This window comes from Salmo salar, chromosome ssa15, assembly GCF_905237065.1.
Source record: "Salmo salar chromosome ssa15, Ssal_v3.1, whole genome shotgun sequence".
Taxonomy (NCBI): Eukaryota; Metazoa; Chordata; class Actinopteri; order Salmoniformes; family Salmonidae; genus Salmo; species Salmo salar.
Window position 1 is genome coordinate 62104115 of NC_059456.1, and position 27764 is coordinate 62131878.

Genomic DNA, 27764 nt, shown 5'->3' on the forward strand with positions numbered 1-27764 from the left:
TTCTGGCAACGTTACAATGAAACGTGTCTAGAACATTCATATTTTAGAGTTTGCCATGTTCTGTGTATGTTGTGGGAGTTCGGAATATTCTCCCAACCCTTAGAAAACGTGTCTAGAACATATTGAATATTCAGTGAACATGGTAACCACATTCTGGGTAAGTTCTGTTTGATATTAACGGAATGGTCTCTTGGAAACAGTCCTTGCACTTCACTGGAACATTCCTATGAAAACGGCAGACTTAAGGGAACTTCCTCTGAAGTTGTGGGAACATTTGTTGTTAACAGGGTTTTGAGGTTTTGAAAACGCATGCACCTATTCACCTGGTCCCATGGGCTTCTAACTCCCCTCTTTCTCGCTGCCTTATTCGTGTGCTGTTCTGTACCCTGAAATAATGGCTTGAATAAGCTAGTTAGGAGTTTTATATGTTTTCTAATATGTGGCAGTTAGCATTCAGACCTTATGACTGTACACTCCCAGTCAGTAGCCTTTTGGACGCATGGGCATTGATTTGGACAGCTAACGGGTTTTTTGTTGAATGAACATAACCCTGATCAATCCATCCCAGCGTCTCATATTTTATTACAAAATTACTGTTATATTACAGCTGTTATGATCAGCACATTTCAGCAATAAGTCTATATTATGCAAATCACCTTGTCATCACTAGACATCTGTAAATTATCCAAAACGTTGTGACATGTAATTTGATTACTGCGCTAGTGTCAGAACATTGTTGCAAAAATAATTTCATAGGATAGCTTCATGATCTAAAATGCTGCAATGTTTGTAGTGCCACGCATCGAGTCCCACGCCACCAGTTTATCGAGTGGTTCCCCTAGTGCTGGCATGGCGCAATTGGCAGAAAGCCAACTGTTTTGTAATGTCTATGCAAATAAAAAGGTAGTTTATTTGGGTGGAAAATTAGGTGAAATAAGATTACTATTCTGCCCTACAAAGCAAAAAAGGCAGTGACTGCTCATAGTGTAGAACTGAGAAAGGCAGCTTTTATTTACCTTGTTTCACAGTAACTTTATGCAGTTACTGCTAACATGACCCTCACTTTCTCCAAAACACAAGAGGCAGGAAACTTGTCCGCATGCATTTCATGTATGTATGTATGTATGTATGTATTTTAAAAAATAGCTTATTTGAGCAGTTACTGCCTTTTTGCTTGGTAGGGCAGTATTGGTTGTGAATAGGCTACGATGTGGTTTAGTTGTTTTGTTCACCCTGTTCAGATGCATCCTTTAACAGATGTATAGGAACTCTTAACTTAAAGGTTGGTTTCTTTTTTAATGTGAACACATCTGGGGGGAAAAATTATAAAAAACACCATTTCAATGGACCCAATCATCCAAAATACAGTAATGACATGACTAGAAAGTGATATATATAAAATAGCTGTAATATTCTAGCAAGTGAATGCTGCATAGTTATACATGACTTCATTGTCAAAGATGTGTGTATCATTTATAAAACAGATAAGAAAATTACATTTCAGAATGGTTCAAAAGGAGAAAAAGAATACACTGTAGGTTCGACTCAGCACACTTATCCATTCCTTCCCTTATCAGTCAAGGGGTGGCCTATACTATGTGCAGTGTTAGACAAAACAAACCAGATTTTGGGATGTTTAGGTAATACCCCAGCATCCTCTTATGTAAACATATATTAAACATAAATATTATTTTTTCCCCCCAATCTCAGAGAAGTATCCCAAACAATACCAATGCTCCCAAACTGGGCACAGCCAAGACAAAGCACCGTCTCGATTTGAGATGTAACTGAAACTGTTTAAACATGTACATGGAGGACAAAAGGACTAAGACTCTTGACGGCCGTTCACATTGGGTAGGCAATAAGTGGTCGAATCTCTGACCTCGAAGGATCTTCTGGGCTTACCTCACCTATGATTGAGTCAACCTTCACCTCGAACCTCCGGTTGCTCTGGCTCAGTCAGAGGTCTTCCTGCTCTTTGACCAGCCAGACCCCATTTCTGGGCCTCTTCATAGAATTTGTCCTCAGCCTCATCAGTCCTTTTCCTTTTCTGGTCCCTCCAGCAAGGCATTCTGTTGCATTCCTTCAAAACCCGGTCGTTGTGCAGCATGGCAGGAACAGGGACTCCAATGATATTGACTGGGCAAGGCACAAAGTTCACTCTCCTCAAAGTGACTGATTTTGCGGAGTTTCCGGTACCTTCCAAATGCAGTGCTTGTGTCCCTGTTAGAGATGGTGGCCGATGAGAGTTGGGCACCATTACCTCTTCTGACCACACCTGTGTGGAACTGCAGTCTCGCTGTGTGGCCTGTAGAGGGTCCAATTATGTTTGTCAGTCTTATGTATGACTGCATCTGGACAGGCCCAACAGCCAATTCCGGGGGTTTTGAGAGGACCGTCTGTTTGAGAGACTCCTTTGACAGATTTGTCAAAAGAATCTTGGGTTGATTCTTCAGGACAACTTTCGCTGCTGCACTTAACAAAGCATAGTTGATTTCAGTGTTCTTGTCCAGAGGTTTTCGACTCTTCTTTTTGCCCGTCTTTTTAACCTTTGAGGCACCAATGTCCAGAGTACACTGCGTCTTTACTACAGGCCTGAGTACTGAAGTACAAGACCTGTAACCATAAACATCCTTACTTTTAAGTACAGTAGGCTTGTGACCTTCATCTTTGAGTCCCTCAATAAAAGTGGCCAGTTCCTTTTCACTGTCAAAAAGGTCTTCTGACATAGGACTGAATGCCTTCAGGGTCTCCAGTAGAGTAGTTTGGCCAGCTGAGGTGAACCGCGACCATGACAGGACAACCTTCTCTGCAGCTTCCTTACAATTCATGGCATATACCATCTGTTAGCATTGGCAATACTCACGTCCAAGATTAGCCCTGTGGGAAAGAAAAGTAAAATCAATTAGAAAATGTGCAGTGACTTCATACTAAGACTTCTGTGAATCATTGACATTCAAAAACTTGAACATGGGACATTTCAGGTTGCTTATTATGTAGGCTAACATTTGAGTCACAGTACCACAACAGACAAACAGGGAAAACCCAGACACGTCACAGGGGGTATAAATCTGAAGCATCGGTTTAGAACTTCCACTCACCAAATGTGGTGATGAGCGGAAGTCCAGTGGTAGGAAGTGTGAGAAAATGGTTCTAGATTAAACTTGGCTGACATTCTTTTAATTCTCAAGATTCAATCTCAATACAGCTTTTGGTTCTTTGTGCAATCTTTCCTGCATATTTTTTTTTTTAATCTACTTCAACTAGCGAGTTAATGCGACCACCATCTGACTTACTGAATTAATAAGGTGACTGGGCATCATATTTTGTAAGCTTTCTGCTGTGTTTGAGAAGTCAAAGCCCTTTGGATGAGTTCTGTACACCTGCCACCATTTGATATTCTTGAGTTCTGCGCCAAGCAGAGCAGGCAGGCCCGTTGCCCTAGCGACTCCAGACACTGTACACATGCAGCTTCAGAGCTAGTACTGTTCTTCCTTCAGACAAGCATGCATTACCTTTACATTTTACAAGCGAATGTGAAGGAGATTTAAAAATTAACAAACTCAAAATAATACAGAAGCTCCCACACACAAATAACAGCTGGATAACCCGTCTTTGTGCTCGTTAGCATATTTAGCTAGCAGCCTCCATGGAAATTCAACATTGTGCTAATTTTCTGATAAGACGCTCAATGGTATTTGGCTGTTAGCACCTTCTGTGCACTAAGCCGGTAATACCGTAAATCACAGGATGCTATGGAGGATAATTGTTTTATTTATTTTGTTAATCAGGGATATCACACAACCCTAATGGAGGCATTGTTATTAGAATATTTGTCACGTAGAGGGGATGACATGTTATAGACAGCATTTGGTCAGAAATGTTTTTAATACAGAGGGTGGTTCTTTAACGGAATGTGTACAAGTAGGTTAAAAAGGGATGAAGTGAAAACCTATTGGAGGATAGCGCTCCACGACGAGGGATCGGCATGACAGCAAGCTGTTCAATACTGAGCCATACTTACTGACTAGTGGTGTGGATTGGTATAGCTCGGCTCAGTCCCACAGTATGTTATCAATAGCAGTGTTTACGTTAGCCGGCAACTACCGGCTTTTAGCCGGAAAAAATAAAATAAACACGAAGCCACTAAATAGCTGACCAAATTGACAGGGAATAAATTTGCATTGCAAAATTAAGCTTTTTTTTTTTTATTTGACACAGTGCTTTCTGAAAGTATTCACTGCGCGACTTTCTAGATGTTGTTACAGCCCAAATTTAAAGTGGATTAAATTTAGATTTGTCATCACTGGCCTACATACAATACCCCATGTCAAAGTGGAATTATGTTTTTCTACAAGTTAATAAAAAGCTGAAATATCTTGAGTCAATAAGTTATGGGAAGCCTAAATAGGGTCAGGAGTAAAATTGTGCTTAACAAGTCACATGGACTTTTCAGCTCTGTACCCCACACAATTTTTTTTAAAGTACCTCAGAGCAGTGAATTGCAAAACAGATTTTTGCCACAAAGACCAGGGAGGTTGTCCAATGCCACCCATTGGTAGATGGGTAAAAATTAAAATAAAGCAGACATTGAACATCTCTTTGAGCACGGCAAAGTAATGAATTACACTTTGGGATGGTGTACCAATAGACAGTCACTACAAAGATACAGGCGTCCTTCCAAACCCAGTTGCCGGAGAGAAAGGAAAACTCAGGGATTTCACCATGAGGACAATGGTGACTTTTAAAAAATAAATTTATTTTAATGGCTGTGATCAGGGGGGGGGGGGGAAATAGGATGGATCAACATTGTAGTTACTCTACAATACTAACCTAAATGAACAGATGGAAAGGAAGCCTTTACAGAATAAAAACATTCCAAAACATGCACCCTGTTTGCAATCTGGCACTAAAGTAAAACTGCAAGAAATTAACTAGAAGTCCTGAATACAAAGTGTTATGTTTGGGGCAAATCCAACATGTCACTGAGTACCACTTCACAACTTCCATGGTTGTGCCTGCATCATGTTATGGGTATGCGCATCATTGGCTAAAAATTGAATAGCGCTAAGCACAGGCAAAATCCTAGAGGAAAACCTGGTTCAGCCTGCTTTCCAACAGAAACTGGGAGACAAATTCACCTTTCAGCATGGCAATGACTAGGGTTGCACATTTTGGGGAATATTCAGAGGTGGAAACTTTGTGGGAATTAATTAACATAAATGCTAATTAATATTAAAACCATTTAAATAGATGTTTTTTGCATTGGATATATTTACCATATAACATGGATACAAACAACTTACCTTATAATAAGTAGACAATTGCAAATTAAATCTTTCCAATAGAAATAAAAACAATTTAGTACCGAAATGAACTTTGAGTTGACTCTTCATATGGGATGATTTCACTGAACAACTAAAAGGGATTATTGAATGATCCATTACATCTCCCAAAAACATTTTCAACATAAGACCATAGTCTAGAAAATAAAGCCTTGGTTGTCTTCCTCTCAGGCTTCCATGTCTTCTCCCTGGACCTCAATGTCCACCTCTTGAACATCAGACTCTGAGGCCTCATCTTCACGGTTACTTTCCAACCTTGTTGAGGATGGCTCGTTGTCAGGCTCAAATCCTCATTTGCCCGGATGCCCACCAATTTTTCAACCCTTGTATTGGTCAGCCTGTTGCGTGCTTTGGTGTGTGTCCCAAACAAGGACCAGTTGCGCTCTGAGGCGGCTGATGTTGGGATTTGGAGGATGGAGGCAACAGGGGAAGAGCCAGATCCACAAAGTCCCTTCCACCAGGTGGCTGATGAGATACGTTGGCACGACTGCCGTATTGCATCTCCATCCCAAAGCCCTTGCTTGGAAGTGTATTTCGCCAGACTGCCAAGAACCTTGCCCCCATCCAGGCTAAGGTGGCAAGACACGATAGTAATGAAACCATTGGCCTTGTTGATTTCTGCACCAGACAGGATGCGCTTACCAGCATACTTGGGGTCCAACATGTATGCTGCGGTGGGTATGGGCTTCAGGCAGAAGTCTTCATGCTTTTGATGTACTTCAGAACTGCAGTTTCCTCTGCTTGGAGCAACAGTGAAGTGGGCAGGGCAGTATGGATTTATTCTCTTACATCTGCAAGCAGAGTCTGAACATCAGACAGGATGGCATTGTCTCCCTCAATCCGTGCAATGGCTACTGCTATAGGTTTCAGGCTGCTTACCACTCTCCCAAAATACATCCAGGAGGATCCTCTTGATGGGGCTGTCCATAGACTGATAGACATTTCTTGGAGACTCCTTCCCCTACACAAGACTGTCAAACATGACACCACCCCAACAGGTGTTGCTGGGCAGCTTCAATGTGGTCCTCTTATGTCTCACTTTGCTTGGAGAAGTCGATTTCTGCTATAACTTGATGCCCCTTCACATACCTAACCATTTCCTTGGCTCTTGTAGAGTATCCATTGTGTTCAGTGCCATGTCCTTGAGGACTAGATTCAATGCATGCGCAGCTCAGCCAATGAGTGTGATGAGGGTAGGACTCCTCCACTTTAGACCAAACAGCCTTCATGTTCACAGCATTGTCTGTTACCAGTACAAATACCTTCTGTGGTCCAAGGTCATTGATGACTGCCTTCAGCTCACGTGCAATGTAGAGACCAGTGTGTCTGTTGTCCCTTGTGTCTGTGCTTTTTGTAGAATACTGGTTGAGGGAGTGCCGATGTAGTCACACATTCGGCCACCCATCAGATCGCAATACAGTCGGCTTCCTCTATGATTTGCTTGACTTTCACTTGAACACTGTTGAACTCTGCATCCAGCAAATTATTAGATAAAGCATGTCTGGTTGGAGGGGTATATGCTGGGTGAAGAACATTCAGAAATCTATTCCAATACACATTGCCTGTGAGCATCACAGGTGAACCAGTTGCATACACAGCTCGAGCAAGACATTCATTAGCATTTCTTTGACTGCGTTCCTCCATTGATTCAAAAAAACTTCTGATTCCAGGAGGACCATGAGCTGTTGCTATCGATAAGGTGTCGGATTCATCATTTTCACCTCAAATAGAAGTAGAGGGACTTTTGTCAGCGGTTGCTTGTGATTTTTTGAACAGACGTTCCGCTAGCGCAACGCCTCAACAATATCCAATGGTAGCGCCTGGCGCGAAATACGAAAAACCTTAAATGCTATAATTTCAATTTCTCAAACGTATGACTATTTTAAACCATTTGAAAGAACTCCCATTTATCTAACCACATTGTCCGATTTCAAAAAGGCTTTACAGCGAAAGCAAAACATTAGATTGTCAGGAGTACCCAGCCAGAAATAAATCACCCATTTTTCAAGCTAGCGCGCACACACACACTGCTCAAAAAAATAAAGGGAACACTAAAATAACACATCCTAGATCTGAATTAATGAAATAATGTTTAAGTACTTTTTTCTTTACATAGTTGAATGTGCTGACAACAAATTCACAAAAATAATCAATGGAAATCCAATTTATCAACCCATGGAGGTCTGGATTTGGAGTCACACTCAAAATTAAAGTGGAAAACCACACTACAGGCTGATCCAACTTTGATGTAATGTCCTTAAAACAAGTAAAAATGAGGCTCAGTAGTGTGTGTGGCCTCCACGTGCCTGTATGACCTCCCTACAACGCCTGGGCATGCTCCTGATAATGGCGGATGGTCTCCTGAGGGATCTCCTCCCAGACCTGGACTAAAGCATCCGCCAACTCCTGGACAGTCTGTGGTGCAACGTGGCGTTGGTGGATGGAGCGAGACATGTCCCAGATGAGCTGAATTGGATTCAGGTCTGGGGAACGGGCGGGCCAGTCCATAGCATCAATGCCTTCCTCTTGCAGGAACTGCTGACACTCCAGCCACATGAGGTCTAGCATTGTCTTGCATTAGGAGGAACCCAGGGCCAACCGCACCAGCATATGGTCTCACAAGGGGTCTGAGGATCTCATCTCGGTACCAAATGGCAGTCAGGCCACCTCTGGCGAGCACATGGAGGGCTGTGCAGCCCCCCAAAGAAATGCCACCCCACACCATGACTGACCCACCGCCAAACCGGTCATGCTGGAGGATGTTGCAGGCAGCAGAACGTTCTCCACGGCGTCTCCAGACTCTGTCACGTCTGTCACATGTGCTCAGTGTGAACCTGCTTTCATCTGTGAAGAGCACAGGGCGCCAGTGGCAAATTTGCCAATGTTGGTGTTGTCTTGCAAATGCCAAACGGTGTTGGGTTGTAAGCACAACCCCCACTTGTGGACGTCGGGCCCTCATACCACCCTCATGGAGTCTGTTTCTGACCGTTTGAGCAGACACATGCACATTTGTGGCCTACTGGAGGTCATTTTGCAGGGCTCTGGCAGTGCTTCTCCTGCTCCTCCTTGCACAAAGGCGGAGGTAGCGGTCCTGCTGCTGGGTTGTTGCCCTCCTACGGCCTCCTCCACGTCTCCTGATGTACTGGCCTGTCTCCTGGTAGCGCCTCCATGCTCTGGACACTACGCTGACAGACACAGCAAACCTTCTTGCCACAGCTCGCATTGATGTGCCATCCTGGATGAGCTGCACTACCTGAGCCACTTGTGTGGGTTGTAGACTCCGTCTCATGCTACCACTAGAGTGAAAGCACCGCCAGCATTCAAAAGTGACCAAAACATCAGCCAGGAAGCATAGGAACTGAGAAGTGGTCTGTGGTTACCACCTGCAGAAACACTCCTTTACTGGGGGTGTCTTGCTAATTGCCTATAATGTCCACCTGTTGTCTATTCCATTTGCACAACAGCATGTGAAATTTATTGTCAGTGTTCCCTTTATTTCTTTGAGCAGTATATAACAAAAAACAAAACCACAGCTAAATGCAGCACTAACCTTTGATGATCTTCATCAGATGACACTCCTAGAACATTATGTTATACAATACATGCATGTTTTGTTCAATCAAGTTCATATTTATATCAAAAACCAGCTTTCTACATTAGCATGTGATGTTCAGAACTAGCATACCCACTGAAAACTTCCGGTGAATTTACTAAATAACTCACGATTAACGTTCAAAATACATAAATTATTTTAAGAATTATAGATACAGAACTCCTTTATGCAACCGTGGTGTCAGATTTTAAAATTGCAAAATGTGCTTTCACCGAAAACCTATATTCTGAGTAGATAGCCCGGCCATCACGGCTAGCTAATTTGACACCCACCAAGTTTGGTACTCACCAAAGTCAGATTTACTATAAGAAAAATTGGATTACCTTTGCTGTTCTTCGTCAAAATGCACTCCCAGGACTTCTACTTCAAGAACAAATGTTGTTTTGGTTTGAAATAATCCATAGTTATATCCAAATAGCTCCATTTTGTTTGTGCGTTCAAGTCACTATCCGAAGGGTAACGCGCCGGCGCGTTTCATGACAAATTCAAAATATTCCATTACCGTACTTAGAAGCATGTCAAACGCTGTTTAAAATATTTCATGCGATTTCTCGTAAAATAGCGATAATATTCCAACCACGCGACGTATTGGTTCAAACACTGAAAGAAAAAAAACGGAGTCTTCTCGTGCACGCGCACCTCAGTGTCATTGTTCCCAGAAGGACCACTCACAAAAAACCCTGCTTTTTTTCGCCCAGAGACTACAGAGCTCTCATTCCACTTTCTTGCACCTTCCTAGAGCCAATGAAAGCCTTAGAAAATGTCAAGTTACAGCAGAGATGCTGCATTTTTGATAGAGATGCCCTAGAAGGACAAGAAATGGTCAGACAGGGCACTTCCTGTATAGAATCTTCAGGTTTTGGCCTGCCATTTGAGTTCTGTTATACTCACAGACAACATTCAAACAGTTTTAGAAACTTTAGGGTGTTTTCTATCCAAATCTACTAATTATATGCATATTCTAGTTTTTGGGCAGGAGTAGTAACCAGATTAAATCAGGTAAGTTTTTTTATCCGGCTGTGAAAATACTGCCCCCTATCCCAAACAGGTTAAGCAGTTTAATCTAACTCCTTAGTAAGATGTTTTAAAATTAAAAACAGGTGAATTAACACTCAGCAGGTTCAAGCAGGCCAAAACCCACATGGTAGCAAAAACTACCTAGCAGAAATTGTTAACCTCTGGGCTAGGCGGGACGAATTCGTCCCACCTACGCAACAGCCAGTTGAATCCCGTGGCGCGATTTTCAAATACCTTAGAAATGCTATTACTTCAATTTCTCAAACATGACTATTTTACACCATTTTAAAGACAAGACTCTCGTTAATCTAACCACACTGTCCGATTTCAAAAAGGCTTTACAGCGAAAGCAAAACATTAGATTATGTCAGCAGAGTACCCAGCCAGAAATAATCAGACACCCATTTTTCAAGCTAGCATATAATGTCACAAAAACCCAGAAGACAGCTAAATGCAGCACTAACCTTTGATGATCGTCAGATGACAACCCTAGGACATTATGTTATAGAATACATGCATGTTTTGTTCAATCAAGTTCATATTTATATCAAAAACCAGCTTTTTACATTAGCATGTGACGTTCAGAACTAGCATACCCCCCACAAACTTCCGGGGAATTTACTAACAATTTACTAAATTACTCACGATAAACGTTCACAAAAAACGTAAATTATTTTAAGAATTATAGATGCAGAACTCCTTTGTGCAATCGAGGTGTCCGATTTTAAAATAGCTTTTCGGTGAAAGCACATTTTGCAATATTCTCAGTAGATAGCCCAGCCATCACGGCTAGCCATTTAGACACCCACCAAGTTTAGCCCTGACCAAAGTCAGATTTACTATTACAAAAGTTTGATTACCTTTGTTGTCTTCGTCAGAATGCACTCCCAGGACTGCTACTTCAATAACAAATGTTGGTTCGGTCCAAAATAATCCATCGTTATATCCAAATAGCGGCGTTTTGTTCGTGCGTTCCAGACACTATCCGAAATGGTAAATCAGGGTTACGAGCATGGCGCAATTCGTGACAATTTAAAAATATTCCATTACCATACTTCGAAGCATGTCAACCGCTGTTTAAAATCCATTTTTATGCCATTTTTCTCGTAAAAAAGCGATAATATTCCGACCGGGAATCTCCGTTTAGGTAACCAGAGTAAAGAATTCGGTCGACGCGGGCACGCGCCTGAGTCTCACAGTACTGTAACCAGCCACTAACCAAACGCGCTACTTTTTTTTTTTTTTCTTTCAGCCAGAGCCTGCAAAGCCACGAGTCAGCTTTTTGCCGCCTTCTGAGAGCCTATGGCAGCCGTAGGAAGTGTCACGTAACAGCAGAGATCCTTTGTAATGGATAGAGATGGCAAAGAAGGCCAAGAAATGGTCAGACAGGGTACTTCCTGTACAGAATCTTCTCAGGTTTCTGCCTGCCATTTGAGTTCTGTTATACACAGACACCATTCAAACAGTTTTAGAAACTTGAGTGTTTTCTATCCAAAGCCAATAATTATATGCATATTCTAGTTACTGGGCAGGAGTAGTAACCAGATTAAATCGGGTACGTTTTTTATCCAGCCGTGTCAATACTGCCCCCTAGCCCTAACAGGTTAAGTTACAAATAATTTAAACACTTTGCTGTAGGCTACTATTTAGTAGTTAACAAAAAATAATGTCTCAAAATATATATTCACCCAGCCCAGTATTGTAATCAAAATTTACCAGAAATTATGTAGTCCTTGGCTTAGTGTAGTAGTGTGGGCTCAATAGCATCTCATTAATGTGCAAGATCTTGAGAATCAGTTGCACATGTTTTTTTTAAATTTATTTCACTAGGTAGGCTAGTTGAGAACAAGTTCTCATTTGCAACTGAGACCTGGCCAAGATAAAGCATAGCAATTCGACACATACAGAGTTAGACATGGAATAAACAAAACATACAGTCAATAATACAGTAGAATAAAAGTCTATATACAGTGAGGGCAAATGAGGTAAGATAAGGGAGTAAAGGCAATAAATAGGCCATGGTGAAGTAACTACAATATAGCAATTAAACACTGGAATGGTAGATGTGCAGAAGATGAATGTGCAAGTAAGTAGAGATACTGGGGTGCAAAGGAGCAAGATAAATAAATACAGTATTGGGATGAGGTAGATAGATGGCCTATTTACAGGTGCAGTGATCTGCTAGCTGCTCTGACAGCTGGTGCTTAAAGCTAGTGAGGGAGATATGGGTCTCCAGCTTCAGTGATTTTTGCAGTTCGTTCCAGTCATTGACAGCAGAGAAGTGGAAAGGCAACCAAAAAAGAGGAATTGGCTTTGGGGGTGACCAGTGATACCTGCTGGAGCGCGTGCTGCTATGGGGACCAGTGAGCTGAGATAAGGCGGTGCTTTACCTAGCAGAGACTTGTAGGTGACCTGGAGCCAGTGGGTTTGGCAACGAGTACGAAGCGAGGGCCAACCAACGAGAACACGTACAGGTCGCAGTGGTGGGTAGTGTAAGAGGCTTTGGTGACAAAACAGATGGCACTGTGATAGACTGTATCCAATTTGAGGAGTAGGGTGCTGGAGGCCATTTTATAGATGACGTCGCCGAAGTTGAGGATGGTCAGTATTACGAGGGTGTGTTTCGCAGCATGAGTGAAGGATGCTTTGTTGCGATATAGGAAACCAATTCTAGATTTAATTTTGGATTGGAGATGCTTAATGCAAGTCTGGAAGGAGAGTTTACAGTCTAACCAGACACCTAGGTATTTGTAGTTGTCCATGTATTCTAAGTCAGAGCCGTGGACAGGCGAGCAGGTGCGGGCAGTGATCGATTGAATAGCATGCATTTAGTTTTACTTGCATTTAACCTGTTAGGGCTAGGGGCAGTATTGATACAGCCGGATAAAAAACGTACCCGATTTAATCTGGTTACTACTCCTGCCCAGTAACTAGAATATGCATATAATTATTGGCTTTGGATAGAAAACACTCAAGTTTCTAAAACTGTTTGAATGGTGTCTGTGAGTATAACAGAACTCATATGGCAGGCCAAAACCTGAGAAGATTCCATGCAGGAAGTGGCCTGTCTGACAAGTTGTTGTTCATCTTGGCTCTTTTTATTGAAGACTGAGGATCTTTGCTATAACGTGACACTTCCTACAGCTCCCAGAGGCTCTCAGAGCCCGGGAAAAAGCTGAACGATATCGAGGCAGCCTCTGGCTGAAACACATCACGTTTGGCAAGTGGCCGATCAGAGTACTATGGGCTTAGGCGCGTGCACGAGTCGACCACGTGCTTTATTTTCTTTCCTCTTTTTACCTAAACGCAGATTCCCGGTCGGAATGTTATCGCTTTTTTACGAGAAAAATGGCATAAAAATTGATTTTAAACAGCGGTTGACATGCTTCGAAGTACGGTAATGGAATATTTAGAATTTTTTGGTCACGAAATGCGCCATGCTCGTCACCCTTATTTACCCTTTCGGATAGTGTCTTGAACGCACGAACAAAACGCCGCTATTTGGATATAACAATGGATTATTTGGGACCAAACCAACATTTGTTATTGAAGTAGAAGTCCTGGGAGTGCATTCTGACAAAGAACAGCAAAGGTAATAACATTTTTCTTATAGTAAATCTGACTTTGGTGAGTGCTAAACTTGCTGGGTGTCTAAATAGCTAGCCCTGTGATGCCGGACTATATACTGAGAATATTGCAAAATGTGCTTTCACCGAAAAGCTATTTTAAAATCGGACATATCGAGTGCATAAAGGAGTTCTGTATCTATAATTCTTAAAATAATTATGTTTTTTGTGAACGTTAGTCGTGAGTAATTTAGTAAATTCACCGGCAGTGTTCGGTGGGAATGCTAGTCACATGCTAATGTAAAAAGCTGGTTTTTGATATAAATATGAACTTGATTGAACAAAACATGCATGTATTGTATAACATAATGTCCTAGGGTTGTCATCTAATGAAGATCAAAGGTTAGTGCTGCATTTAGCTGTGGGTTTATGTGACATTGCTAGCTTGGAAAATGGGTGTCTGATTATTTCTGGCTGGGTACTCTGCTGACATAATCTAATGTTTTGCTTTCGTTGTAAAGCCTTTTTGAAATCGGACAGTGTGGTTAGATTAACGAGAGTCTTGTCTTTAAAATGGACATACATTTGAAAAATTGAAGTTCTTGCATTTGAGGTATTTGAATATCGCGCCACGGGATTACACTGGCTGTTGAGTAGGTGGGACGCAAGTGTCCCACCTAGCCCATAGAGGTTAAGAGCAGTCGGAGGCCACGGAAGGAGAGTTGTATGGCGTTGAAGCTTGTCTGGAGGTTAGTTAAGTGTCCAAAGAGGGGCCAGATGTATACAGAATGGTGTTGTCTGCATAGAGGTGGATCAGAGACTCACCAGCAGCAAGAGCGACATCATTGATGTATACAGAGAAGAGTCGGACCGAGAAATCAACTCTGTGGCACCCCCATAGAGACTGCCAGAGGTCTGGACAACAGGCCCTCCGATTTGACACACTGAACTCTGTCTGAGAAGTAGTTGGTGAACCAGGTGAGGCAGTCATTTGAGAAGCAAAGGCTATTGAGTCTGCCGATAAGAACGCGGTGATTTGACAGTCGAAAGCCTAGGCCAGGTCGAAAAAGACGGCTGCACAGTACCGTCTTATCGATGGCGGTTATGATATTGTTCAGGACCTTGAACGTGGCTGAGGTGCACCCATGACCAGCTCGGAAACCAGATTGCATAGTGGAGAAGGTACGGTGGGATTCGAAATAGTTGGTGATCTGCTTGTTAACTTGGCTTTTGAAGATTTTAGAAAGGCAGGGCAGGATGGGTATAGGTCTAACAGTTTGGGTCTAGAGTGTCTTCCCCTTTGAAGAGGGGGATGACCGTGGCAGCTTTCCAATCTTTGGGAATCTCAGGCGATAGGAAAGAGAGATTGAACAGGCTAGTAATAGGGGTTGCGATAATTTTAGAAAGACAGGGTGCAGATTGTCTAGCCCGGCTGATTTTTAGGGGTCCAGATTTTGCAGCTCTTTCAGAACATCAGCCATCTGGATTTGGGTGAAGGAAAAATGGTGGGGGCTTGGACAGGTTACTGTGGAGGGTGCCGGGCAGTTGACCGGGGTAGGGGTAGCCAGGTGGAAAGCGTGGCCCGCCGTAGAGAAATGCTTATTGAAATCCTCAATTATAGTGGATTTATCAGTGTTAACAGTGTTTCCTAGCCTCAGAGCAGTGGGCAGCTGGGAGGAGGTGCTCTTATTCTCCATGGACTTTAGTGTCCCAGAACTTCTGAGTTTGTACTACAGGATGCAAATTTCTGTTTAAAAAGCTAGCCTTAGGAAAGCTAACTGCCTGTGTATATTTGTTCCTAACTTCCCTGAAAAGTTGCATATCACGGGAGCCATTTGATGCTAATGCAGAACGCCACAGGATGTTTTTGTGCTGGTCAAGGGCAGACAGGTCTGGACTGAACCACGGGCTATTTCTATTCCTGGTTAAAAAAAAATTGAATGGAGCATGCTTATTTAAGATGGTGAGGATGGCACTTTTAAAGAATAACCAGGCATCCTCTGACGGGATGAGGTCAATGTCATTCCAGGATACCCCGGCCATGTCGATTAGAAAGGCCTGCTCGCAGAAGTGTTTTATGGAGCGTTTGACAGTGATGAGGAGTGGTCGTTAGATTGCAGACCCATTATGGATGCAGGCAATGATCGATGAGATCTTGATTAAAACGGCAGAGATGTATTTGGAGGGCGAGTTAGTTAGGATGATATCTATGAGGAAGCCCGTGTTTAGGGATTGGGGTTGTACCTGGTACGTTCATTGATAATGTGTGTGAGATTGAGGGCATCAAGCTTAGATTGTAGGATGGCCGGGGTGTTAAGCATGTCCCAGTTTAGGTCACCTAGTAGCACTAGCTCAGAAGATGGATGGGGGGCAATCAATTCACATATGATGTCGAGGGCACAGCTGGGGCCAGAAGGTGGTCTATAGCAAGCAGCAACGGTGAGAGACTCTTCTGGAAAGGTGAATTTTTAGAAGTAGAAGCTCAAATTGTTTGGGTACAGACCTGGATAGTATGACAGAACTCTGCAGGCCATATTTGCAGCAGATTGCAACACCGCCCCCTTTGGCAGTTCTATCTTGGCGGAAAATGTTATAGTTCGGAATCAAGATTTCAGGGTTAGGGATTCAGACATGGCTAAGACATCCGGATTGGCAGAGCGTGCTAAAGCATTGAGTAAAACAAACTTAGGGAGTAGGCTTTTACAGTTACAGAAGTCAACAAAATGAGAGCACCTGGGGAGTGTGAGTGGAGCTAGGCACTGCAGGGCCTGGATTAACCTCTACATCACCAGAGAAGTAGGTTAAGGGTACGGCTAAAGGCTATACGAACGTGCCGTCTAGCACGTTCGGAACAGAGTAAAAGGAGCAGGATTCTGGGCACGATAGCATAGATTTGAGGCATAGTGTACAGACAAAAGGTAGGATGTGAGTACATTGGAGGTAAACCTAGGCATTGAGTAATGATGAGAAACTCTCTCGAGACGTTTAAACCAGGTGCTGTCATCACTTATGTAGGAGGTGGAACATGGTTGGTTAAGGCATATTGAGCAGGGCTAGAGGCTCTACAGTGAAATAAGACAGTAATGGACGAGGCATATTGATATTAGAGAGAGGCATGCGTAGCTGAGTGATCATATGGGTCCAGTGAGTGATTGGGCTGGTTGGGGACATGGCGATGCAGACAGTTAGCAGATTGGGGCGCTAGCAGAAGGGCCTTTGGGGGACGTCGCGATGGAGGAAAGTCTATTTTTGTCTCCTCGTGCGGTGACGTCGATAGACCAGTCGTGGATTAGTAGGGTTCCAAGTAGCTCTAGATTGCTAGCAGGATGGGCCTTCAGTGGATGTCGCGCCTGAGGGGGTCTGTTGGAATCCTCGGGCAGATTATGTCAGTATTCCAGTCGTAGAGGATCGGCGGGGTTCCGTGCCCCATACCGGCAGTAGAAGGGGTCCGGATATTGTAGCCCGGGAGTGGGCTTTGGTGGTAGCCCAGGAGCCCTAGCCAGGCTAGCATCAGGCTAATTGGTGCTTGCGCCGGGATGGAAACGCTAGCCAGGCGTAGTCACCCGGGATTGAGGTTAGCTAGTTGCGAAGATCCAGATGAAAAGGTGATGGAGAATGCACTGTGCATGCAGAGGGTTAACAATTTCATGGAATTGTGGTTAAGTTTAACCAAAATATGCCACAAGACCTAATTGAAGCATGCCTCCCATTCAAGTGCAGGCAATCAGCGCAATTAACCCAGCACTTTACACAATGTGACCTGGAGGCAATATGCATTTTGAACACAATTGAATCCTGAATGTTTAATTTCATATTACGAGGCATGTCTTACCTTGCTTCAAAGTAGTCTACAGGCAAAATCCAACCATGGAAACAAAGAGAATTCTTTCATAAATACCTAATAGGCTACGAGTGAGTTAAGTTTGGTAAAGCTTACAACTTATCCTACCATTTATACTGTTCTGCATGCCAGTAATGATTTTCATAATGCACATGTGGAAAAGTTTAGTTTTAACACAGTTTTTGCTTCTCATAATCAGTGGCATCTGGTTAACCTGTTAGGGCTAGGGGGCAGCATTGACACGGCTGGATAAAAAAACATACCCGATTTAATCTGGTTACCACTCCTACTCAGTAACTAGAATATGCATATACTTATTACATATGGATAGAAAACACCCTAAATTTTCTAAAACTGTTTGAATGGTGTCTGTGAGTATAACAGAACTCAAATGGCAGGTCAAAACCTGAGAGATTCCTTTACAGGAAGTGGCCTGTCTGACCATTTCTGGAACTTCTTTGCCATCTCTATCATTTACTAAGGATCTCTGCTCTAACGTGACACTTCCCACGTCTTCCATAGGCTCTCAGAGCCCGGGAAAAAAGAGAATGTCGTCATTCCAGCCCCAGGCTGAAACACATTATCGCCTTTCTCAAGTGGCCCATCAAGAGACACTAGCTTATGCGCGTGACCCCGACCGCCCCCGCCTTTGGGATTTTTTTCCTCTGTTTGCCGAAAAGGAGATTCCCTGTCGGAATATTATCGCTTTTCTACGAGAAAAATGACGTAAAAATTGATTTTAAACAGCGGTTGACATGCTTCGACGTACGGCAATGGAATACTTTGAATTTTATTGTCAGGAATTGCGCCAAGCGCGCGACACTTCTTTACTATTTCGGATAGTGTCTGGAACGCATACGAACAAAACGCCGCTATTCGGATATAACGATGGATTATTTTGGACCAAACCAACATTTGTTATTGAAGTAGCTGTCCTGGGTGTGCATTCTGACGAAGACAACAAAAGGTAATGACATTTTTATAATAGTAAATATGATTATGGTGAGTGCTAAACTTGCCGGGTGTCTAAATAAGCGAGCCCGTGATGCCTGGGCTATGTACTTAGAATATTGCAAAATGTGCTTTCACCAAAAGCTATTTTAAAATCGGACATATCGAGTGCATAGAGGAGGTCTGTATCTATAATTCTTAAAATAATTGTTATGCTTTTTGTGAACGTTTATCGTGAGTAATTTAGTAAAATGTTAGCGAATTCCCCGTAAGTTTGCGGGGGGTATGCTAGTTCTGAACGTCACATGCTAATGTAAAAAGCTGGTTTTTGATATAAATATGAACTTGATTGATCAAAACATGCATGTATTGTATAACATAATGTCCTAGGGTTGTCATCTGATGAAGATCAAAGGTGAGTGCTGCATTTAGCTGTCTTCTGGGTTTTGGTGACATTAAATGCTGGCTTGAAAAATGGGTGTCTGATTATTTCTGGCTTGGTACTCTGCTGACATAATCTAATGTTTTGCTTTCGTTGTAAAGCCTTTTTGAAATCGGACAGTGTGGTTAGATTAACGAGAGTCTTATCTTTAAATGGCTGTAAAATAGTCATATGTTTGAGAAATTGAAGTAATAGGATTTTTAAGATTTTGAAAATCGCGCCACAGGCTGCAAGTGGCTGTTACGTAGGTGGGACGAATTCGTCCCGCCTAGCCTAGAGAGGTTAATCTGGTTATTACTACTGCCCAGAAACTAGAATAAGCATATAATTATTGGCTTTGGATAGAAAACACCCTAAAGTTTCTAAAACTGTTTGAATGGTGTCTGAGTATAACAGAAATCATATGGCAGGCAGAAACCTGAGAAGATTCTGTACAGGAAGTGCCCTCTGACCATTCCTTGAGCTTCTTGACTCTTTATTGAAAACTTAGGATCTGCTGTAACGTGACACTTCCTACAGCTCCCATAGGCTCTCAGAAGCCGGGAAAAAGCTGAATGATGTCGAGGCAGCCCCTGGCTGAAAAACATTAGCGCGATTGGATAGTGGTCGGTCAGAGTACTATGAGACTGAGGCGCGTGCACGAGGCGACCCCATGTTTTTATTTTCTCTCTTTGTACTAAAAACAGATTCCCGGTCGGAATATTATTGCTTTTTTACGAGAAAAATGGCATAAAAATTGATTTTAAACAGCGGTTGACATGCTTTGAAGTACGGTAATGGAATATTTAGAAATTTTGTCACGAAACGCGTCACCCTTCTTTACCCTTTCGGAAAGTGTCTTGAACGCACGAACAAAACGCCGCTATTTGGATATAACTATGGATTATTTTGAACCAAACCAACATTTGTTATTGAAGTAGAAGTCCTGGGAGTGCATTCTGACGAACAGCAAAGGTAATAACATTTTTCTTATAGTAAATCTGACTTTGGTGAGTGCTAAACTTGCTGGGTGTCTAAATAGCTAGCCCTGTGATGCCGGGCTATCTACTTAGAATATTGCAAAATGTGCTTTCACCGAAAAGCTATTTTAAAATCGGACATATCGAGTGCATAGAGGAGTTCTGTATCTATAATTCTCAAAATAATTGTTATGTTTTTTGTGAACGTTTATCGTGAGTAATTTAGTAAATTCACCGGAAGTTTGCGGTGGGTATGCTAGTTCTGAACATCACATGCTAATGTAAAAAGCTGGTTTTTGATATAAATATGAACTTGATTGAACAAAACATGCATGTATTGTATAACATAATGTTCTAAGATTGATCTTCATCAGATGACAAAGGTTAGTGCTGCATTTAGCTGTGGTTTGGGTTTATGTGACATTATATGCTAGCTTGAAAAATGGGTGTCTGATTATTTCTGGCTGGGTACTCTGCTGACATAATCTAATGTTTTGCTTTCGTTGTAAAGCCTTTTTGAAATCGGACAGTGTGGTTAGATTAACGAGAGTCCTGTCTTTAAAATGGTGTAAAATGGTCATATGTTTGAGAAATTGAAGTAATAGCATTTCTAAGGTATTTGAATAACGCGCCACGGGATTCCACTGGCTGTTACGTAGGTGGGACGAAATCGTCCCACTGGCCCTAGAGAAGTTAAGTCTATGATTTGATAGAGCAGTCTGACTGAGCAGTGGTAGGCAGCAGCAGGCTCATAAGCATTCATTCAAACAGCCCTTCGCTGTGCTTCAAGCATTGCGCTGTTTATGACTTCAACCTGGGTGGGTATAATTTCTGGAATGTTCCAACAGGAATCTATTCCAAAACCTTCATAAATAACAAGGTTTCCAAAAAACAACGCATACAAAGTTGTATAGCGGCAGAATAAGATACCGGGTAGGGAGTGGTCTATTTCATTGCGTTTTTCACTCATCACGTTTATTCCGAAAAATGTCTGTCCTCACATGTCTGTTTGCCTATGGAGAAACATTAAGATTAAGCTACGTGGTGAGTTGATGCCTATTCGGCAGCTAGTTAGCTAGGTTTGTATGCGTTGTTGGTTGGCAACCTTTTACTTTACGTTTTTTGGAACAGATTCCTGTTGGAACGTTCCACAAATTATACCCACCCCTTCAAGCCTATCAACTCCCAAGATTAGGCTGGTGTAACCGATGTGAAATGGCTAGCTAGTTAGCCGGGTGCAGGCCAATAGCTTTTCAAACGTCACTCACTCTGAGACTTGGAGAAGTTGTTTCCCTTCCTCTGCATGAGTAACGCTGCTTCGAGGGAGGCTGTTGTCGTTGTGTTCCTGGTTTGAGCGAGGAGAGGGACGGAAGCTATACTGTTACACTGGCAATACTAAAGTGCCTATAAGAACATCCAATAGTCACAGGTATATGAAATACAAATCGTATAGAGAGAAATAGTCCTATAATAATAATATAATAACTACAACCTAGAACTTCTTACCTGGGAATATTGAAGACTCATGTTAAAAGAAACCACTAGCTTTCATATGTACCCATGTTCTGAGCAAGGAACTTAAACAGCTTTCTTACATGGCACATACTGCACTTTTACCTTCAACACTTTGTTTTGCATTATTTAAACCAAATTGAACATGTTTCATTTATTTGAGGCTAAATTGATTTTATTGATGTATTATATTAAGTTAAAATAAGTGTTCATTCAGTATTGTTGTAATTGGCGTTATTACAAAAACTAAATATAATCGGCCGATTAATTGGCATCGGCTTTTTGGTCCTCCAATAATCGGTATCGGCGTTGGGGAAAAAAAAAATATATATATATATATATAAAAAATAAAATAAATAAGTCGACCTCTAATAGAGAAGAATAATATAATTTGCAAATTTAATTCAATTTACCTCCCGATTGGACCCACCGCTACACAATCTCTGTTCTTTTCTTTTGATTTTCATAACTCTTTCATTGTCCAGAAGCCAAAATCCCAGTCATATTAGCAACCCATCTTACATCTTTACCTTCCCCCTCTAAGTTTAACCTCTCTGGGCTAGGTGGGACGAATTCGTCCCACCTACGTAACAGCCAGTTGAATCCTGTGGCGCGATTTTCAAAATGTTTGAAATACTATTACTTCAATTTCTCAAACATATGACTATATTACAGCTATTTAAAGACAAGACTCTCGTTAATCTAACCACACTGTCCGATTTCAAAAAGGCTTTACAACGAAAGCAAAACATTAGATTATGTCAGCAGAGTACCAAGCCAGAAATAATCAGACACCCATTTTTCAAGCTAGCATATAATGTCACAAAACCCCAGAAGACAGCTAAATGCAGCACTAACCTTTGATGATCTTCATCAGATGACAACCCTAGGACATTATGTTATACAATACATGCATGTTTTGTTCAATCAAGTTCATATTTATATCAAAAACCAGCTTTTTACATTAGCATGTGACGTTCAGAACTAGCATACCCCCGCAAACTTCCGGGGAATTCGCTAACAATTTACTAAATTACTCACGATAAACGTTCACAAAAAGCATAACAATTATTTTAAGAATTATAGATACAGAACTCCATGCACTCGATATGTCCGATTTTAAAATAGCTTTTTGGTGAAAGCACATTTTGCAATATTCTAAGTACATAGCCCGGCATCACAGGGCTAGCTATTTAGACACCCAGCAAGTTTAGCATTCACCATAATCAGATTTACTATAAGAAAAATGGTCTTACCTTTCCTGTTCTTCGTCAGAATGCACTCCCAGGACTTCTACTTCAATAACAAATGTTGGTTTGGTCCCAAATAATCCATCGTTATATCCGAATAGCGTCGTTTTGTCCGTGCGTTCCAGAAACTATCCGAAATGGTAAATAACGGTCGTGCGCATAGCGCATTTCGTGACAAAAAAAATTCTAAATATTCCTTTAGCGTACTTCGAAGCATGTCAACCGCTGTTTAAAATCAATTTTTATGCCATTTTTCTCGTAGAAAAGCAATAATATTCCGACCGGGAATCTCCTTTTCGGCAAACAGAGGGAAAAAAAATCTCAAAGACGGGGGCGACCAGGTCACGCGCCTAAGCCCACAGTCCCTTGATCGGCCACTTGAGAAAGGCGATAATGTGTTTCAGCCTGGGGCTGGGATGACGACATTATGTTTTTTCCCGGGCTCTGAGCGCCCATGGACGACGTAGGAAGTGTCACGTTAGAGCAGAGATCCTTCGTAAAAGATAGAGATGGCAAAGAAGTTCAAGAAATGGTCAGACAGGCCACTTCCTGTAAAGGAATCTCTCAGGTTTTGACCTGCCATTTGAGTTCTGTTATACACAGACACCATTCAAACAGTTTTAGAAACTTTAGGGTGTTTTCTATCCATATATAATAAGTATATGCATATTCTAGTTACTGGGTAGGATTAGTAACCAGGTTAAATCAGGTACGTTTTTTATCCAGCCGTGAAAATACTGCCCCCTAGCCCCAACAGGTTAAGAGATTTTTATCCCAGACCCATGGAACTGCTATCAGGTGTGCTGTTTAGAATTGCATTTTGGTTGATGTTTGAAAAATGTGTTTTATTGGCTGCATGTTCTGTTAAGATGCATTTCCATAATTTAAAGGCGATTTGTAATTCTGCGCAGTGTGGGTGGATGCCCTAATGTGTTATGCCCCAAAGCATATGGGTCTGATAAAGTTATCAAATGGAAGGTAAATTTTAATCTTCCCGGTCACGTTGTCTGATGCCACATTTTCCTAACGGAAACCCTGATCAGTGACAATGGTTGGCTGCTATTTAACCTGTCTGGGCGAGGGGGCAGTATTTTCACGGCCGGATGAAAAACGTACCCAATTTAAAACAGGTTACTACTCTGGCCCAGAAACTAGAACATGCATATTAGTAGTAGGTTTGGATAGAAAACACTGAAGTTTCTAAAACTGTTTGAATGGTGTCTGAGTATGACAGAACTCATATGGCAGGCAAAAACCTGAGAAAAAAAAAACCAAGCAGGAAGTGGAAAGTCATCAAAAGAACTACAATTCTCAAAGCTAGTGTGTGGGGTGATGTTGCACTTCCTAAGGCTTCCATTGGCTGTCTAAAGCCTTCAGAAAGTGGTTTGAGCATTTTCCTGTCACTGGGCAGATAATAGGAGCTCATTCACCGACTGGTCTGCCTGGCAACAAAGGGATTGGATATGCGCCGTCACGCCGTTCCTTCTTTTTCTTCTTGAATGAATATGCTATTGTCCGGTTGGAATATCGCAATTCTACGTTAAAAATACCATAAAGATTGATTTTAAACAGCGTTTGACATGCTTCTAAGTACGGTAATGGAACATTTTGACTTTGTCCCTCGTTCCGCGCTCACGCGTTATGCCTTTGGATAAGTGATCTGTACGCACGAACAAAATGGAGGCATTTGTACATAAATATGGAGTATTTCGAACAAAAACACTTGTGTTAGTAGCAGTCCTGGGAGTGCATTCTGACGAAGATCAGCAAAGGTAAGACAATATTTATAATACTAAGTCTGAGTTTAGGTTGCCCAGAACTTGGCAGCTGTCTGAATAGCTCACCGTGATGGCTGAGCTATGTACTCAGAATATTGAAAAATGTGCTTTCTCCGTAAAGCTATTTTAAAATCTGACACAGCGGTTGCATCCAGGGGTAGTCCATTCTTTAAATAATTGTTATAATTTTGTCAACGTTTATGATGAGTATTTTTGTAAATTGATGTGCACATTCACCGGACGTTTTGGTGGGAATACATTTTCTGAACATCACGCGCCAATGTAAAATGCTGTTTTTGGATATAAATATCAACTTTATCAAACAAAACATACATGTATTGTGTAACAATGTCCTAGGAGTGTCATCTGATGAAGATCGTCAAAGGTTAGTGCTTCATTTAGCTGTGTTTTGGGTTTTATTGACATGTCCTTGCTTGGAAAATGGCTGTGTGATTATGTTAGGAGAGTACATAGACAAAAATAATCTAATGTTTTGCTTTCGCTGTAAAGCCTTTTTGAAAAATCAGACAATGTGGTTACATCAAGGAGAAATGCATCTTTAACCTCTTACATCTAGACGTTCCGCTAGCGGAACACCTGCTCCAATATCCAATGATAGGCGTGGCGCGAATTACAAATTCCTGAAAAATACAAAAACGTACATTTTTCAAACATATGACTATTTCACAGCATTTTAAAGACAAGACTCTCCTTTATCTAACCACACTGTCCGATTTCAAAAAGGCTTTACAGCGAAAGCAAAACATTATATTATGTCAGCAGAGTACCCAGCCAGAAATAATCAGACACCCATTTTTCAAGCTAGCATATAATGTCACAAAAAACAAAACCACAGCTAAATGCAGCACTAACCTTTGATGATCTTCATCAGATGACACACCTAGGACATTATGTTATACAATACATGCATGTTTTGCTCAATCAAGTTCATATTTATATCAAAAACCAGCTTTTTACATTAGCATGTGACGTTCAGAACTAGCATACCCCCCGCAAACCTCCGGTGAATTTACTAAATTACTCACGATAAACATTCAAAAAAACTTAAATTATTTTAAGAATTATAGATACAGAACTCCTTTCTGCAACTGAGGTGTCCGATTTTAAAATAGCTTTTCGGTGAAAGCACATTTTGCAATATTCTGAGTAGATAGTCCAGCCATCACGGCTAGCTATTTAGACACCCACCAAGTTTAGCCCTGACCAAACTCCGATTTACTATTAGAAAAGTTTGATTACCTTTGGTGTTCTTCGTCAGAATGCACTCCCAGGACTGCTACTTCAATAACAAATGTTGGTTTGGTTCAAAATAATCCATTGTTATATCCAAATAGTGGCGTTTTGTTCGTGCGTTCAAGACACTATCCGAAGTGTAAATAAGGGTCACGAGCATGGCGCATTTCGTGACAAAAGATTTCTAAATATTCCATTACCGTACTTCGAAGCATGTCAACCGCTGTTTAAAATCAATTTTTATGCCATTTTTCTCGTAAAAAAGCGTTAATATTCCGACCGGGAATCTGCGTTTAGGTAAACAGACGAAAGAAAATAAAGCATGGGGTCGACTCGGGCACGAGCCTGAGTCTCACAGTACTGTGACCAGCCACTATCCAAACGCGCTACTTTTTTTTTTTTCAGCCAGAGCCTGCAAAGCCATGATTCAGCTTTTTGCCACCTTCTGAGAGCCGTAGGAAGTGTCACATAACAGCAGAGATCCCCTGTAATGGATAGAGATAATCAAGAAGGGCAAGAAATTGTCAGACAGGGCACTTCCTGCATGGAATCTTCTCAGGTTTTGGCCTGCCAAATGAGTTCTGTTATACTCAGACACCATTCAAACAGTTTTAAAAACTTGAGTGTTTTCTATCCAAAACTAATAATTATATGCATATTCTAGTTTCTGGGCAGGAGTAATAATCAGATTAAATCGGGTACGTTTTTTATCCGGCCGTGAAAATACTGCCCCCTAGCCATAACAGGTTAAAATGGTGTAAAATAGTTGTGTTTGAGAAAGTTGAATTATGACATTGTTATTTTTGAATTTGCCGCCCTGATATTTCACTGGCTGTGTCCTGTAGCGTCCCACCTAGCCCATAGAAGTTAAGTGACAGTCCTGCGACCCCCAGCGCATGACAAAAACCAACAGTACAAACCCAAAAGATATGGATCTGTTTTAAGCGATTGATCGTGTTGACTAAACATTTATACTAACGTCACCAATATGTGGTTAAAAGGATGCGTAATAACCCCAAATTGATGTGGTCAAACAGTCAGCTTGTGTAATGTACACTGAACCAAAATAAACATTAAACAACAAGATTTTACTGAGTTGCAGTTCATATTTTTTTTTTTAAATAAGTCCATTGAAATCAACTCATTAGGCCCTAATCTGTGGATTTCATGACGGGGAATACAGATATGGATCGTTGGTAAGAGTGTGGATCAGAAAAGCAGTCAGTATCTGGTGTGACCATTTGCCTAATGCAGCGCGACATCTTCGTTGATCAGGCTGTTGATTGTGGCCTGTGGAATGTTGTCCCACTCTAACCGCTGTGCGAAGTTGCTGGGTATTGGGCACATGGTCAATCTGACATTTACATTGGCCATGCAGCATTTACGGTGATATGGCCTCAGCAGAAGTCTGGGCATTCATTCATACTTCTTGCGCTTGATGGAGAAGTGCAGAGCCGTTGTCACGTGAGTGTCTTCTACAGGATGTATCGCCCTCACCTACCGTCAACCAATCATGTCTATGCTGAGATAAGGCAGAGGGCTCTGTATGTTACCAAATTTGTGAGGCGCATGGCGATGCGGTACGGAGCTCGATTTGGCCTCCACATGCATCCGGTGGCACCGCAATTGCATCACACCCTCCATATGGAGAGTCCTGGTCCAGCTGGTCTAGGCTGTCGTTGCTGCTTGCTGGTCTCGCAATTATTTTCTCACCAGCTCAAGTTCTCTTCAGTATATTCCAGCTCTAATAAATAGGGCTGTAGGTCCCCATGTAGAAGAATGTATCGTTGTTCAGCTCTTTTTGGAAAGAGGAATCAGACACACCCATTGTAGCTAATTATTTAGCAGTTGAGAATAGACTGGACAGTAACATTGCTCCCGTGAACCAACAAACTAAGTCCATCCCCGTTTTGAAAATAATGTCTTTGAGGATGGGAACAGGGAAGTATGGCTCCCGTCAAAGCTGTTTGTAACTAACCCAAGGTAGACCACTGCCTGTCGTTTCCAATGGGAAGCAATTAGTCAGTGGGCAGAACAAGCAAGGAGGGAGCGGAGTCAAGCACGAGCTAGCAAGATCCTATTGGCGCTTTCTCACATATTTCTGTTAGGTACCACCTACTTTGAAGTGTGCAATAAAGCAATTCACCCATGCACTCCTAAACTACAAAAAAAAAAGTCCCCTGTTCATAAAAGACAGTAGTTTTCTGAACAGAATTGTATTGAGATCAAATGTTTC

At 41.8% G+C, this 27764-nt stretch overlaps 1 pseudogene; it reads right to left on the reverse strand.

The window, feature by feature from the left end:
• Positions 1–558: 558 nt before the first annotated feature.
• On the reverse strand, positions 559–22526 carry LOC106571858 (uncharacterized; annotated as a pseudogene).
• Between the last annotated feature and the right edge of the window lie 5238 nt (positions 22527–27764).